Source organism: Perna viridis, chromosome 9, assembly GCF_037379345.1.
Source record: "Perna viridis isolate PV_CMFRI_1.1 ecotype Kerala chromosome 9, ASM3737934v1, whole genome shotgun sequence".
NCBI lineage: Eukaryota > Metazoa > Mollusca > Bivalvia > Mytilida > Mytilidae > Perna > Perna viridis.
The window spans coordinates 16,839,301-16,856,294 of record NC_142453.1 but is presented as its reverse complement, the minus strand read 5'-3'; the positions used below and the strand labels follow the sequence as shown (position 1 = coordinate 16,856,294).

Below are 16,994 nucleotides of genomic sequence, written 5' to 3'. Positions count from 1 at the left end.
TCTGTTTTCCATGTCTGGTCTTTGTCCCTGGATTACATTCTTTTGATTACCGCTATAACATTGGTTCCCTTGATTACTCTTTCTCGGTTCCTCCGCGAAAAAAAAGAAAAAATGGCAGACTGACACAATGTCATAAAGTAATATTTATATGATAAATATATCAAAATTAATGATATTTAACAGTTAAAGAATTAAAGATTTTACAAATATAAAACTAACATTGATAAGTAAAATGTAATGTGGTTTTTATGGGGATTGGGATTTTCGGGTCAGGGATGGATAATTTTCTATTGTTAATGGCGGTGATACGTAAATGGGAAGTTTATCCATCTATAATAATATGTTTTTTTATAATTAAAGGCAAAATTGTACCCCTCAATATAATGAAAAGCCACAGCGGGCCAAGAAATGTCCGCTCCCGGGAATTTATCGCACGCCTCTTTATTATAGCTCGGAAGCTTTATTAAACCCTTTTCCCGCAATTTCTTGAAAATCAAAATTTGTTTATAAATATGTTTCATAAAGAATAGTCTGAGAAGGCAGATAAAGGTGCTCTTCCGGAGATAATCGCGTGCCTCTCCGTCATTGATTGGAAGTTTTATCACACCATTTTCCGATCATTTTCGGAAAATTTATAAATTTACAAAATATGGGCCAATGGAGGCAGCCCTCGTTCATGTTTTCAAAGATATATGACAGGTTTGTAGTATATAATAAACAAATTAGTATATAGTCTTTTTACATAATATGCCTTTTCAGCCCTCGTTCATATTATCATTCCTCGAGCCTAGCGATTCTCGTGGCTGATCACATGACTTCTGGCTCATAAAGTATATGATATGAAGAATGCATCAACTCGTGCCGATCTCTTGAAAGTTTAACTAATAAATTGGGACTTCGATCGGGAATGATTTTTTAAGGCTATCTTATCTGGCTTATTTGATTTGTGTCAAGGAGTAATCAAGAGAACCAATGTTATAGCGGAAATCAAAAGAATGTAATCCAGGGACAATGAACAGACATGGGAAACAGACACACACAACAAAAAAACATGAAATAACCAAAATAATACATACAACATAAAAAAATTAAATGAGCAACTCGGACTCCCCTAAAAAACTGGGAACATTGACCAGGTTGTGCCGGTAGAGTAAGCGTCCTAAGCTTTTCTAGAAACACCCGTAGAACTGCTCATAAATAGTCTAGTCCAGGTTAGACACAAGAGAAAAGGAAAACTATGACACATTGAACAGATCAGTTTTCATGGTGCAGATGAATACACCGTAAAGATACATGTTCATAATGACGACCTTTAAACGTCTATAGTGATGACTTCAATCTTGTAGCAACATAACCCGGTGCCAGAAGCCTAACAGTAAGTAGAATAGCGCGATACAAAAAGTCTGCGTTTATGCGACAAGCTCTGGCATAACGTATGAGTTGTGATATGAAAACTCCATACGCAGGTGCTGAAGGCATGTTGCCACAGATGAAAGGAATAAAAATGCATTGGGTGGTCCTATAGTTTGGTTAATAGTGTTCCATTACCATCGATCTTTAAGTGTAGGTGAAGATATGAGGCTGACTTCACATTGTTTGTAGTATCCTTTATCCCAAGTTCTTTAGGGTAGATACGATGTATAAAATCTCCGAAACTAGGATTATTTAACGATAATCCGTCATCTTTATAGCGGAAACTGAGATAAAAGGATGCTTCTTTCTTTATAAGGTCAGCTATAAAGTCAGCTTATAAGAGTAAAGGAATAGGTCAGCAAGTAGAGGAGCACAATTTGTTCCCATCGTCGGAATGCCGACCGTTGGTTGAAAACGCGCCCACCACACTAGACGCACATGTTGCCGATAAAAAAATACCACCATTCTTTTTCGGTATATTTTGAAGATGATTTGAAATTGTTTTTAAATGCTGTTGTATTCTGATAATTATCTTGAATCGAGGATTTCCTGAAGATCTTTCGATTTTTCAGGATCCACATTAAATAAATACTACTACGAGAGTAACGAGTGTCATGGTAGGATTGGAAACCCTCTTTGACAGCCGTGAGAATAGAAATAAAACGTTTTGAAAGTGGTTTGTTGGTTTGATCCAGCTATGTAGTGTTGTTCGTGTGGATTCTTGTGGAATTTAGGAATTCAATATAGACGGTAGATTACAATCATCGTTTTTGGTAAAGAGACCATAAGAGAATAGCACAAATTTATGGTTTTTCACTATCTCTTCTTTGGAGATTGTGGTATCAGTATAGTTCTTATTACTGCTATCATTTTCTACGTCTACCTCTGATAATAAACAGATGATGTAATACTTTTTGTAGACAAAAAAAAATGCTGTTTTGGACTTTGTCTTCTGGTGCGACAACATATTTGATATGTGTAGTAGCCTATGTGTTTGCTATATCGAGTTATGTAGCATTGACAAGTATTGACCTACTTCAAACTTTCAGAACTAAAGACCTCACAGCCTTAAAGAACAGAAATCCATTGAAATCTCATTTAGCAGTGTTCATGAAAAAAAAAACCAAAAAAATGAAAAGAAAAAAGACGTTTCATATGCAATCAAATTAGTGCAAAAAAGGCCATCTACAATGTGTATTTTATACCTGTGATAGATCCGTGAAGCTTAAACCGGTTTTTTAAATCATAAATTGAATATTTTCCATGGGACATGACTCATTGCTTCAGTAATTAGAGTTTCTAGGGTTTTTTTTAGTTTTAGATACAGTGAATTTCGATCAGCTTCACATATTTTTTTATACATTTGTCCAATAAAACATATAGAGGGATAGTTTTGGTAGAATGTTGAATACATCTAAAAGCGACATTTTTTGTACATGGCTATGTGAATATCGAGCATGTTTGATTCTTAAATAGATCTGTAATCAAATTTATTTTTGCCAAGTCTGAATATGTGTACTGGTAAAATTCACATTGGAACGTTTTGCTGTTCCTGAAATTATTTCCAAATGAACAAGATTGATGGATTTCAAGTGTAGTATATTTTACCTTTTGCTTTTTCCTCTAATAAATCTAAACTAAAGTAAAGGGTTGTTTGTTTGTTTTACGCATATAAGTATTTTTTTTCAATTTTAAAAAGAGTGAATTACTGTATTTTATAAATATCAAAGAGCATCTAATGAATGTTAAATACCTCATTTATCATAGAATTACGAATAATCAAGAATCATCAAGCCAAGCAGAACAAAAGGCTGGTCGGGTTCTATCTGTTAAGTTGGTAACAAGAACTCTTTCCTTTAGCCAGATTACATTGGAGTAATGTAAATTAATTGTGATTTTTTTGTGATAGATATCAAGGAATTTAAAAAAAAATTAACCTATGTGAATAGAAGTGAAATGCGATAACGATGTTGTACCGACAAGTATACAATATACACTCCCAAGCTCCACGCAGCGGCAGACATTCGTTTTCTATCTTACTAACCGCTGCAGATAAGCCTTTTGAAATTCCCGGACATTATTTTAATCAAAAGTCGTTTGACAACCGGATAACGTCATGTAAAATTATTAACTTTTTCCTGACTTTTCACGATTCTTTAAATTTCTGAAAGGGCTGGTTGCAGCGTCTAGAGTGAATTTCGAACTTCAGAAGTTGAAGTTGTGGCAATGATTTCAAAATATTTTTCAAATAGCAAATAATTATACATAAAAAAAAAAATTGCATATATAACTACAGTTGTATCTGTTTTGTCTTCGATCGGTATATCTTAGGATCTTTTAAACGCGAACTTCTCTAATTTTTACATTGAATCGTTAATGGGCAGAAATAATACTGTCAGTGTTTCGATGTGATAATATGACATAAGTTTTAGTGGACAGTTAGGCGATATAAGGTTTCTTCACTTATTCAGTAATAAATTAAACATATCTTATCTAAAAAAAAAAAAACGTTTGTTATTTATAGATGCCCCATTTCTTATCAAGTTATTTATTGTCTGTTTACCGTAAAATTTAAATCTTCGCTTCATCGACCATAATAAAACCATAGTATTTCTTCTAAACTTACATTTACACTGAAATACATTTACAACAATATAATTAAGGCCACAATCAAATAGTCTTTTTCATCGAAAGCTTCAATTCTTAGAATAAAAAATGTTCACAGCTTTCCAAGTCTAGTATTCAATGTGTACTTACTTTCGTTAAAGTCTTTTTTTTATTTCTTTAAAGAAGTAGGATGCTCTCTAGTGAAGTAAAGACATTACGGTGAAACACATGAACATATTTGTATTCCTTTCCTATGATAAGGAGTCGATGTATTTAAAGATTCAACGTGAGAGAGAACACTTATAAGACAACCATTAGAGCGTGAAAGTACGTTACATATATGCGTACAGTTGTACTTGTTGTACACTCATCGAGTGCATTGTTAGTTACTAAAATTAAACTCGTACAACTATTTTCTCATTTTAACTCCAGACATTTTCCATTTCGTTTCCATCCGATAAAATCTGAAGACGCGAAACACAAAGATCACAAAATTTAACTACCCTTTTTCATAGAGCATGTCGCGAAATTTGAAATACGCGAAAATTGCCCGTCGCATGTATACGGTATAAGTAGTCACTAGCTTTCAGATTTGTTAAGCATTTTAATACATGTGCGATATCCTGACAATCCGTCGTTTATAAAGATCCTTTAACCTCATACATGTTTTCTGCAGTAATGCACTTCCTTAATCTAATCTACCTTATTATTTTATCATGGTGACAACTTTTGACATTTCAAAATTAAGAGAAATATGATAAAAAAAAAACTTCTCCACACAAAACTTTATACTTTTTTATATTAATAATTCTTTTGTGACATCGATTTCAATCATATTCCTCCTTCATGAAATGTGCATACCTGAATACCAACTACCGTTTTAAGATATATTAACACATACACTATTATATCCATTATAATTAAAATATTGGGCCCTTAATTGAAATTTGAAATTAAACAATAAATGAGCTCATTAATCAATCTATATCAAGATTAATCGAGTGTGTTAACTTTTAAATAAAGATACTGAAACTTTTCATATTCATGTTATGTTTGTCATAACTAGTACAACAACAAATTAATAAGTCAATACTCTTGTTGAAATGCACTATTGAAAAATGGCGAGGTATGTGTACCACATTTGCTCCTTATATAAGCAGTCAAAATATATCTACGTAACATATGCTTCAGGATAATTTATTTAATAGTGTTCCTATACAAACTGAGAGCAGCAAAATCCCAAGTTTAATTCTGCACACCCCTTCCGACAAAGCTCCACCCCCGCCCCACCTCCATCCCACCCCAAAACACCCAAACACATACACAACATCATTCACTAAGAATCACTACTTAAGCTTTTTATCGAAACCTAGTCAAATAGCATTAGAATATACGTTTGGATGAAGACAATAAATAAAATCCAGTACAAAAGTATTTGTACGTAGTGTAACGTATAAGGTTGCATAAGTCTTTTGCCTTTGTCAGGCAGGTAGATATTCAATGTTACACAGAGCTTACATACCTGTAAATATCAGTACATGTAAAAATGTATATGCGCAGTGCGTGTTTTACACAGAAATATTGAGATATGAAACGCTTATACATAATCATAATTTAAAGCTGTCATTTAAGGATAAAAACTGTATTTATGTTACTTTGCATTTTCGCCAGCTATGTAAAGAATTTATGATATCGCAACTGGGAACTGAAATGAAAAAGGACCGGGCACCCTTCGACTGTTGTACATTCTAGACTAGGTTTTCAGTGGCAATACTGTATTATGTTGGGAAATCTGACGAAGGGTAGTCAATAAGTTTCTTTTCTAGAACGTGTTTGTAAAATGCAGTAACTTACATAATTTGTACTTGAATAAAAAAAAATTAAAATTAAAATAACAAAATTGGACTTACTATAATGTAAAGATTACTTTGAAATAAAATATAACAAACTAGAACGACAGCAAACCGAAATTATAATCCTTCAGCATTACAGATAATTTACACACAATTTTAAACTTCGGCGCGATAGATGCTTCGAAGTAAATACATATTAAAACCGAACGTTCGCAAAATGCGCCTTTTGTGTATGTGTGTTTTTTTTAAATTCTTTTTATGCATATTTTCTTTTTAAATGAAGTTATGCCTCTTTAATCAGATGTAAACTTTTCACAATTTTATTTTGGAAATAAAACAGCACTTTAATTGGTTTATTTATTTATTTTCAAGGAGTTTAGTAGAGTACTTGAATCCAATCCATTCAAATCGTTAGGAAAGCGTTTTCATGTTCGTTACAAATTAACTTTCAAATTTGTTCACTTTTCATATGAACGTTTTAAATGCGCATCTTTGTCCGTTGTATATTTGTTTTCACACGTTCAAAACATCAACTTTTCTCTGGACAGGTGATTGACAGGTCTGTTTGTTTGTTTGTTTGGTTTTTTTGTTTTTTTTTCTGGCTGTTTGTTTTTGTTTGTTTGGTTTTTTTTGTTTTTTTTTCTCTGGCTGTTTGTTTTTGTTTTGTTTTGTTTGTTTGTTTTTTTTATTTATTTATTTATTTATTTATTTATTTTTGTTTTTTGTTTTTTGGCATAATACACTTCATATATAGACGTTTGTATAACATTGTTTTGTTGTGACATGTATCTTTAATTTGATCCTCTATCCTACATAGCAATACCTAGATGAACCGTCCCGTACTACCATATTTCGTGTACTAAGTTGCAGCCCTAGATTTATCTACGAGGAGGAATGACACGACTAGCGAAAACTTTATTTTTTTATAGCCTAGCTGGCCGAGTGGTGTAGAGCGCTGTGCTTTGTACAGGTGGTGATGCCATAGACGTCTCGGCGGCACAAACCAGGATCAACTTTTTGTGTTCGCTTCTTCTGTTCTTTAAATTGTGTATTTTCCCGCATTAGTTTATTTAGTATTGTTTTTACTTTACAAAACGTACGTGTACGATATTCTATAGACAAATGCACGGTCAGTGAAACGTAATTTCAAAATACATCAGCGTTTGTTAGCCTAATAAACTATTTCTTGATAAGCTGAATTTATTCTTTATTGTTCGGATAATTTTGGTGCTTTTCAGGCGTAAAACACCATTTTTATGTCCCCCATGGAATGACTACGTATCACTGTTTATGACAAAGTTTTGCTTTAAAGTATTCAGTTAAGTTCTGAGTGTTAAGAACATTGGTTTAAACATAAAAAAACCATTCCTTGAATTATATGGAGGAAGGTATTCCTTACAACATTCACTATTTTATTGTTGTGACATGTCCACCCCTCCCCCAAAAAAAACAAACAAAAACAAATTCTTAAACATTTATTATCATATCGTTTTTTGTTCAGTGTTTTTTGGGGGGTCAAACCAAAAAAGAAGAAAAAATGATTGATTTTAGCACAGTGCCCGATTCTTTATACTTGTACGCTTTATGCGATTAACATTTATAGTATTTGTATTGCCAGATCAAACATTAATGGAGATGATGCTAAAGATCTTTTGGATCAAATGGAATCTTTCAATCACCATAACAATAAAGTTTTATATCTCATTGAATACTGATTCACATGATTGTACACTCTCTTCAATGTACACTGTAAATAAGAACTGACTTCCCTTCTTTATTCAAGATTAAGAGAAGTTTCCGTTCAGAATCAAATGATAACCCTTGGGGGTGTCAACATTTTCATTTCCATCTAGAACAACTTTGTGTCGTTTTCCATCTCTCGATATACGGTGAACATTATTTGAGCAGAACCCTGAAACAAACACGTGTCCTCCGTTATCGGCAATAATTCCCCATGGTGTTCTTAAATCCTTACCGCTGTAAATTACAGTCGCAGTTCCCTCTGTTGATAGAATCATAACTTTTTCATCATCTCTAGAAAGACAACAAATGTAACCGTCTTCCGTCAAGCTGATTTCCCATGGCCTAAAGGATGTGTTTGATTTTTTTCCTTCCTTATTCAGCACAAGAATTGAACAATCATTAAGGCCTACCCAGATGTTTCCTTTTAATGCTGACATACAATATGATCCACCGCGCAAATTCACCCTTGTTAAAAGTATCTTGTGAGCTAACTTCATTTTTGACATGTCAACAAACTGAATACTGTTTCCATATTGTTCTGAAACGTTACTTGAGTCATATTGAGCAATATAATCTGGGGTGAAAGGTAAGTTGATTGATTGGTGATCCGATCCAATTGAAGTTACAAATATGTAGAATAGGTTCCTTAAAATCGGATAAAAACAGCCTCTGACTAGAATTAAAACAACTCCTTATACTTATTGATTCTCCAAGGATCGGTGTTTCAAATGACGACAGCAATCCTAGTTTACCATTATTTTTTACATTAAACTGCACCTGTGTTGATGTATCGCAGGGATAGATCGGTAATGATTGACCGATCAAGTCGGACCCAACTTTGATTGTTCCAAACGATTGATACATATCTAGAAAAATTCCTAGATTCTCTTGAGGCATAAATCGAAGAGTCGAGTGTTCAATATTAGTAGAGTTACCTTCCATATGATGAATTTTCTCATTTAAACATTTGACCACGCGAAGCATGTGTACTTCAGAGCAAAATGTCTTGACTATGTTGATATCACGTTTATATGACTGAGCGACTAGGAGATTGACTTTTTCTGATTGAATCTATCAAAGAATCATGACACACTTTGTAATTTTTGTCTAACTTAGCAAACGCCTTCTTTTCAAGTCTGTCAAAATGTTCGATTATCTTCAATTTCATGTCGAATATCGCCTTAATAATCTTTTTCTTTTCTGTGTCAAGGTTTTCAAGTATTTTATCTCTATAATCCAATTTTTGATTGATATTATCATATAAGTTGTTGATTCGTTTTTCAAGATCAGCCAATGCTGTTCCATTATTCACGCCCTCAGCAGCTTTTTTTCAATGGCATGACATGTTTGCATGTCCTGTGATGATTTGATACACAGGAAGGACAAACCAGTGTATCGTACTGACAGCAAAACAACACCAGCTTTTGGTGTGGATGTTTAGAACAATCTTGTGATATTGTCAGTATATCATAACTGACATCCCTTATTTGGTCCTTAGGTACGACTCTATGATGTTGAGCAAGCCTGATATGGGCCCTTGTGCAAAATGTACATACTAACTCGCCACAAACTGTACACCATGATTCAGCTTCAATGCAGTCCCCTGCACTTTCACATCCGGTGCAAATGCTGTTCCATTATTCACGCCCTCAGCAGCTTTTTTTCAATGGCATGACATGTTTGCATGTCCTGTGATGATTTGATACACAGGAAGGACAAACCAGTGTATCGTACTGACAGCAAAACAACACCAGCTTTTGGTGTGGATGTTTAGAACAATCTTGTGATATTGTCAGTATATCATAACTGACATCCCTTATTTGGTCCTTAGGTACGACTCTATGATGTTGAGCAAGCCTGATATGGGCCCTTGTGCAAAATGTACATACTAACTCGCCACAAACTGTACACCATGATTCAGATTCAATGCAGTCCCCTGCACTTTCACATCCGGTGCAAAGCATTGTAGTAGACATTCTGATAAAAAGAAAAAACAGATGAGTTGCGAAACAATTGGTTGAAACAATTTGAAACATAGTCAGGAGTACATTTTGACACGTTCAACTAACACTTGTAGTCAATATTGTCGTTGCATAGTTTTGATCAATCAATGTGCTTAAAGGAATAGTTGTGCACCAACAATCTGCAATTTTGCATGCACTTTTATACCCCCATTTATGAACAAACCGATTGTCAAAGAATATTTTAGTTTCTTCAAGAGTATAAGTCTTTGTATATCTCAATGTATCAAAGCGACTGTATGTCGTATTGTTTACAATTTTGACATATTTCTATGAAACGAATGATTCATTTGATATCGATCGAGTCTGGTGATTATTTAAGTGATATGGGTAGCAGTTTTAACGTAGGTCCTGTAAGATGCCACTAAATCATGTCTTAATCCTACGTATATTTGAAAATGTAGATTCTAAAATGTATATTAACGTTAGCAAAAAATAACATGTATAAAGTAATTATATATATTTATGCGGGTAATCAAAAGTCAATACAACAGCATATTTGACACATTAGTTTTACGTCACAGAAGGGCAAAAAAAAAGATGCCACAAACACATTTGAAAATTTCACAAGGTTTCATTTTTTTTAAAGGGAGAGTCAAAGCTTTGAAATGTTGCCCATTTGAAAAGGCAGGTATCTTGGAAATTATGTAACATTTGAAATATCCGACTTGTACAGACCTAAACATGAATGTCCGCCAAACGTTTTTAAAACTCAAAACTTAAGATTTTTTCTGATTATAGGGAAATAAAAATCACTAAAAAAAAATCAGTTAAATTTTCTAGTTTTATATGAGAGCAAAAAAAAAGGCCAATGGATTTTTGCGCACATTGGTAGAGGTAATATTTCATACGTTTTCACATTGAATTAAATTGAAAAAAAAACATACATGGTTTATGATTTTTTTTATTCAATTACTTATAAAAAATCAAAATACAGAAAAAAATCTACAGTCATTTTTGGCGACGAATCATCAAAAAATCATAGTAAATATTATATGTATCAATCCATGACTACATAATGACGCCACAGATCCAGAAATTAAAAAGAGGTTCCATGCTAATGGTGCACCTGGTCCATGCTCCAAGTTATTAGCGGAGTCCGAGTTGCTCATTTACTTTTGTTTCTTTGTATGTATTATTTTATTTACTTTATGTTTTTTGTTGTGCTTGTCTGTTTTCCATATCTGGTCTATGTCCCTGGAATACATTCTTTTGAGTTCCGCTAGAATCTTGGTTCCCTTCATAACTCTTTAAGTTGCCTTTTTCGTATATTTTGCACAAAAGATTTTCCAATACGGAAGTGGATTTTGATCAACAGAATTCATCCTCTTGGTTCCGCCACCGACTTGATACATTGTTAATATGAGTATAGCCGGAATAATCAAACACTGACAGGAAATGTTAAGGATGTTCGCTGCTCATGTTCAGCCAATTGGGTCAGTTTTCGGGCCCCTCTGGATTTATCTATTTCATAGCATTGATATTGTTTGCCAAGTGACCTCTTTTCTTTTGATAAAACACACCTCAAAATGTTTTTGAGAAGTTATGATGACATCCTTGTTTTTCTCTCGTTTTTTTTATATACAAGCCAAGACAAAACCTATCGAAAAATATTTTCCCGCCAAAAATACAAAAGCCCTTTTGAAATCCTGGTTTTTCGCAAACAGAGCATAGAACATCCTTTTGGATATATTTTCAAAATGGTATAAAAATGGTCGATGCCTTAGTTCAAAAGCAACGCTCTTGATATTTTAATTTTTAAAGAACCAATACGCAAAATAATTTTTTATTTAATCGGTGGGATTGTGGAAAAAAATATATAGCAAGAATTATACTATGTATTTCTTGTCTTATCTTTTCTATTATATACTGCTATTGATTGTTACTAGTATATGTCTTTGTGGCTTGGTTAGTCAGTACTTGATTCGCCTTGGTTGTAGTTATTCTACCTGTCTAAATAAGAAAGGCAATATCACACCTGGGTGATATTCTATGATTGTATTTATTGGTAAGTTCTCATTGGGCCAGACAGTATTTTATGAGTATCTTATGGTCACTGAAAATTTGTAAATCTTAGACATACAAATTCGTAAAGTGAAAAAAAGTCCATTTCAGTCCTTGGTTGTAAAATACTTTGTTTCTTCTAAAACAACGAGTAATGATTGCTTGATTTTTTTTCCCACGCAGTTGGTACAGTTTCGCTTTTTACCCTTTGACCTTAAGGACGCTCTTCTATGGAAACGCAAATCATCTGTTCGCAATTATGTTTCCCTATTGGCCAATAACTGCTAACTTGGTGGCGTTCGAAAATACTGTATCGAAATTTTGAAATGGCGTTCGAAAAACAATCGATAATTTGACATTGCGTGCCATGTGTTATTTTCTTGGAAGAAATGTAGATACTTAGAAAACAACAAAATTTTAATGCGTCGGCTATCTTTTTTTAAAGAGGGTACTTGTTTAAATTAGTCTTCGTGTTGATGTTAACACTGATTATAACACTATAACAGGCACAAGCTAATTGATCACCATCGGTATATACACACAATATTGTCGCAATTGAAGAGGGAGGTTTGCTGCCATATAAAACCTAGATTTAATACATTATTTCGTTTGAAATGCTTGTACCAAGCCAGGGCCATTGTGATACAAGCTGCTCCGGTGGGGTAATATCTCTGTTGTCAGATTAATTTGGATGACTTGATTATGGATCGGGTTAGTGTTGGTTAATTTTGTTGTTACCCTTATTACTTTACAAAGAACAATAATGTATTGAATTTTGACTTTTACCAATTAATATTTGTTTATATATATGTTGTTTCATTTCATTTTAGGTGTGTAAAGGCTTTTAATTGTAGGGAAGTCTTTCTGTTGGTCCTTTTGTATAAAATACAGCTTGGTAACGATTCTAAGATTGACAGTATGAATATGTAGTTTATATGTAGAATAATAAATGTAAGGCTGGTTCTGAGAGTGATCTTGATTTTATACAGTTATTGGCCTATTTCTATCAGTTGCCATGGAAAATGCAATTTCCTTTAGATTTTGCTTTGTATAATCAATGTGTATCATGACTGCCAAGGTCGCAGTCCTGTTAAACCAGTTTGTGCGGGCGTTTGGAACAAACAGATCACAGATTCCCTAGCCCAACGAAAAATTGCTTAAATTGAAATGAGGATATCATTCTTTCACCTGAATGGCCTCGAATATATTCAATAATTAATGCTTATTCGAAAACTATGATGCTACTAAAATTATTTTAATGTAAAAAGCTTGCTTGAAGTACGGTTTTTGAAGAAAATTGCCAATTACAGGCGGAATGGAAAAAAAATAAGAATTTCCTAAAAATTCCTTTTCATTATTGTCAACAGAAAACTAAGAATCAACTGTCGAATTAATTAGCTATCATCTTGTCTTTTTTACATCGCTTACATGCTAAACATTAGCACTTGTATTCATGTTGAGGTAAAATTATTAGCAGTAGGAGTGGCTTAATGGACTTGAAATAGTTCACAAATGTATTACTTAGTTTCATTTGAAAGCTTGTACACTATATAAAGATATTGTACCATATAATAGCTTGTTTGAACGACGATCTTTTAATAAAAATGACCAAAACGGAGGATATAGAAGAAAATCTGAAACTCTGAAACCCCCCCTTTATGAATTTATAAAATAATTGTAACCTAAGTGCCTGAAAGAACAGTAATGTTAGATATATCACTATGTTCAATATCATTGCTAGGATTTACAGTAATGACATGCTCATAATGAGCATTTTGATTCATACTGATAAATATTTTCAAGGGATATGGGTTGGCTTTTTTTTTTATTTTTAGGAGTTTTCTCACATCAAAAATAAGCTTTTCATGGTTTTGTGATGTAGAAAATTGAATTATCTTCCGAATTATATATACCAAATTGGAGACGTTTTCGACTTGAGTTTAAAGGACTTTTATGTAAACAAAAATTAAAAATCCATTTTTTAGGAATTTTTTAAAAATTCGCCACAAGTCATCAAAAGAACCCCGAAAGTATCAATTATGGTAGAACTAAATATGAAATACCAAATAAAACATAAATAAAGCATTGTCAGTTTAAGTGATTTGTTCGGTTGGGAAGGGGTACATAATTAACGAATTAACTGAATTACTGTAAGTGTTATGGCAAATTTCTTGATATACCAATGAAGAACTAAGACTTTCGGAAACATATTTGTACATATATATATATATATATATGTGTGTGTGTGTGTGTGTGTGTGTGTTTATCCCTACTCGATGTATATGACTTTGACGCTCGAACAGTGGAGTAAGAAAAATCTTGACTTTTGGACTCAGTCAGTATACAAAGGAAGGCTTATACTGAAAACAAAGGATCCGCGTATATTCTTTTTTGATAGATTTATTCGTAAATTACATGTATAAGGCAACCTGAAAAGGATCTCTAGACTTTAGCTAGAAAGTTTCATAAATGACCCTCATTTCACTGTACCTCAAAAGTTGTTAACCACGGTTGATTGAAATGTGATATTCGATTCTCCTTTGTCATAAAAGAATGAAATACTCTGTACACCTTTCACTACAACACCAAAAAAACTATTTTGATATAATTGAGGCGTAATGACGATAACAAAATCAAATGTTGAAATACTACGTGTGCACAATCAATAACAGAGTTATCTCAATAATCGAGTTATCAATAAACTGATTCAATAATGTATTTTTATGTAATTTTATGTAGTCGAAAAATACCTCAAATGATTTTTAAACACTCCAAAAATAGTTTACATCATTCTTTTCAAAAATATTTATCATAAAAATTAATTTTGAAAAAATAAATATTGGTTAACATGAAGGTTAACGGAGAATTTTTAATTTTAAATTTAATTTTTCCTTATTCTAGAAAACGGTAAGTGAGTGTCGAGTTATATGTTGATATTACATTTTTCTGCTGCATTTCACGTTTCAGTATAGCTCATCGTTTTGTCAGCTGATTGCGGTGGCTGTATTATATTTATATTACTGCTCTGGGGTATTAGAAACTATCGGCAATTATCAAAGAAAACGTTACGTGAAATCGTCTGTCTGATATGGGACACTGTCGACACAATCGGATTTAGCGGTCATTTGAATTTCAGCAACACTAAAAACGTTTTTGCTCTGTGTAACCAGTAGGGGTGAGTAGCTTCGATTGGTTGCATTGTCGATAAACAGAATAACGCTCATTTTAAAACAGTTGGACGGAAGTCAGTGTCATTGATGATACTTAGCAAATAGTACATAATGCAAAGGGTCATATGACAAATGGCCCTGTTGGTCGCCCAAAAACATTGGGCGTATCTGAGGTCCATACGATCTTTTGGTGCGACCAACCGATCCATATGTTGCAAATTGACCTGATGTATGAATTATTTGCTGAATTATTCTATTGTAGCTTACTCTGAAGAGTGGAAGAAAAGAGAAGACATACATTACGTTCTTAACTTGAAAGGAAAGTGGTTCATACAATATCCGACACAGTGAAACTTGAAATGCCTGTTTAATTTCATATGAATAAAAAGATATGGAAACATTTGTTAGGGAGCGATATTCAAACTATGTTTTGTGCATATGAAAACACATGAAAACATATATTTTATTTAATAATTCAAAACCATTTTCTTTTCATATATGGAGTAATTTGGAAGCATATCATTTCCATACTTTTTTGTATGGACTCCAACTGGTAAAAGGAAGTGAGGTAGACCAAAAAGAGATATAGGAGAGGTCAGTGGAGAAAGAAATAAAAAAGGATGGGATTTCTGGATAAGTCCAAAGACAGACGGTCAAGGAGGTCTCGGGCGATGGCGACCGCGAAGGGGACTTAGTAAGCATTATTGAACTAAAGAATCCAAATATGATTTTCCAGTAAGAGGTTAGAATTTCGTTCGGCATTAAGTCAGAACTATAGCATTGCTTTAGTAGAACTTTAATTTGATACAGTATCCTGATTTAAAAAAGAAAACTGTTCACTAATGGAAAAACTTTTATAATACCAGTGTGGTAAGTCGAGTTGAAACTGTTTCATCCTTTTATGTTTTCTTTCTAAGCACCATTGTATTCAATTATTTGGCTGCAATTTCAATGACCTAAAATAAAATTGAGTTATCTTTCTTTAAGTTATAGGGTTATTTAACACAACTACAGGCTGTAAATATTTTAATCAACTATTAGAATATGCTAGCCTATTATTTCTAGTATAAAAGATCAAGAATTCTGATCATTTTCGACGTTGAATGGACCAGTTTGGTGTTCATTACTGGTAAACACATGCACAAATGATTCATTTTTAGGATTACTTCTTAACATTTTTGTTTCATTCTTTTTGGGACTTAATAAATCTACACTGGCGTACTTGTAAGCGTACAAGGCTACTGTTTTGTTTTTGTTTTGTTTTTGTTTTGTTTTCGTTTTTTGTTTTTATTGATTATAATTATGTAATAGCTTTATACTTTCCCCATTTCGGCTACAAGTCCACTTGCCTTATAGCTTATAGGCTACAGCCACCATTTTCATCTATTTTAAGGGAAGCGGTTCCTCTGCATGCGCATCGCTCACGGGTATATCCCGGATTTCATGTTGAAGGTGCACGAGCGTTAATAGAACTAAACGACTAGTGAAGCGAGGCAAGCACATTTTTTAGTTAGAATTTGAGGGAAAAAAGTTTTTGTGCAAAATACAAATATGTTTTCCCCAATTTTAGCTATGTTAATAATCAAAATGTCGTGGGAAATGTTCTTTTTTACTTTTTAGGGGAAGGGGTAAACGGCACTTCTGTCTCTGAATCCGCTACTGTTACTTGCGTGGACATGGAATATTCTCTTCAGGCGTTATACTTCTCCATGGCAATTAAGTCAGAAAAAAGTTTCATACAAGCAATGCTCTAGGATAGTTTGAATGAGTTAATTATAAGATGTAGGGTTTTTACATTATTGCAAAGGATGGGATCAGATTAGTAATGTTCATAATTGTAAAACGAACTAAAAAGCAAACAACTGAGAGAAAAAAACGAACGAAAAAAACAAAAACAAAAAACAACAACAACAAAAACAAAAACAAAAAAAAAACATGCACATGTACAAACAAAATATTGTTCATATGTGTGTTTGTGTGCTTATTTTTTTAAAAATTTAGGTTGAGATCAAATTCAAAATTTTCAACAAATAACATATGAATGTAGTATGTTTGGGATGATTTTTCGTTACCTTAGTCTTATTTCAAAGTTGTGTGTTGCGCTTGCAGCATGGTACTTGGTTAGAAATGAACGATATTGCCCTAATGTTGGTAATTAATGTATCCCCGTGTATGTCATTATT

General features: G+C 33.1%; 1 pseudogene; it reads right to left on the bottom strand.

Moving 5' to 3' along the window:
* Positions 1–7,393: 7,393 nt before the first annotated feature.
* Positions 7,394–9,592, bottom strand: LOC148606993 (uncharacterized; annotated as a pseudogene).
* Positions 9,593–16,994: the final 7,402 nt, after the last annotated feature.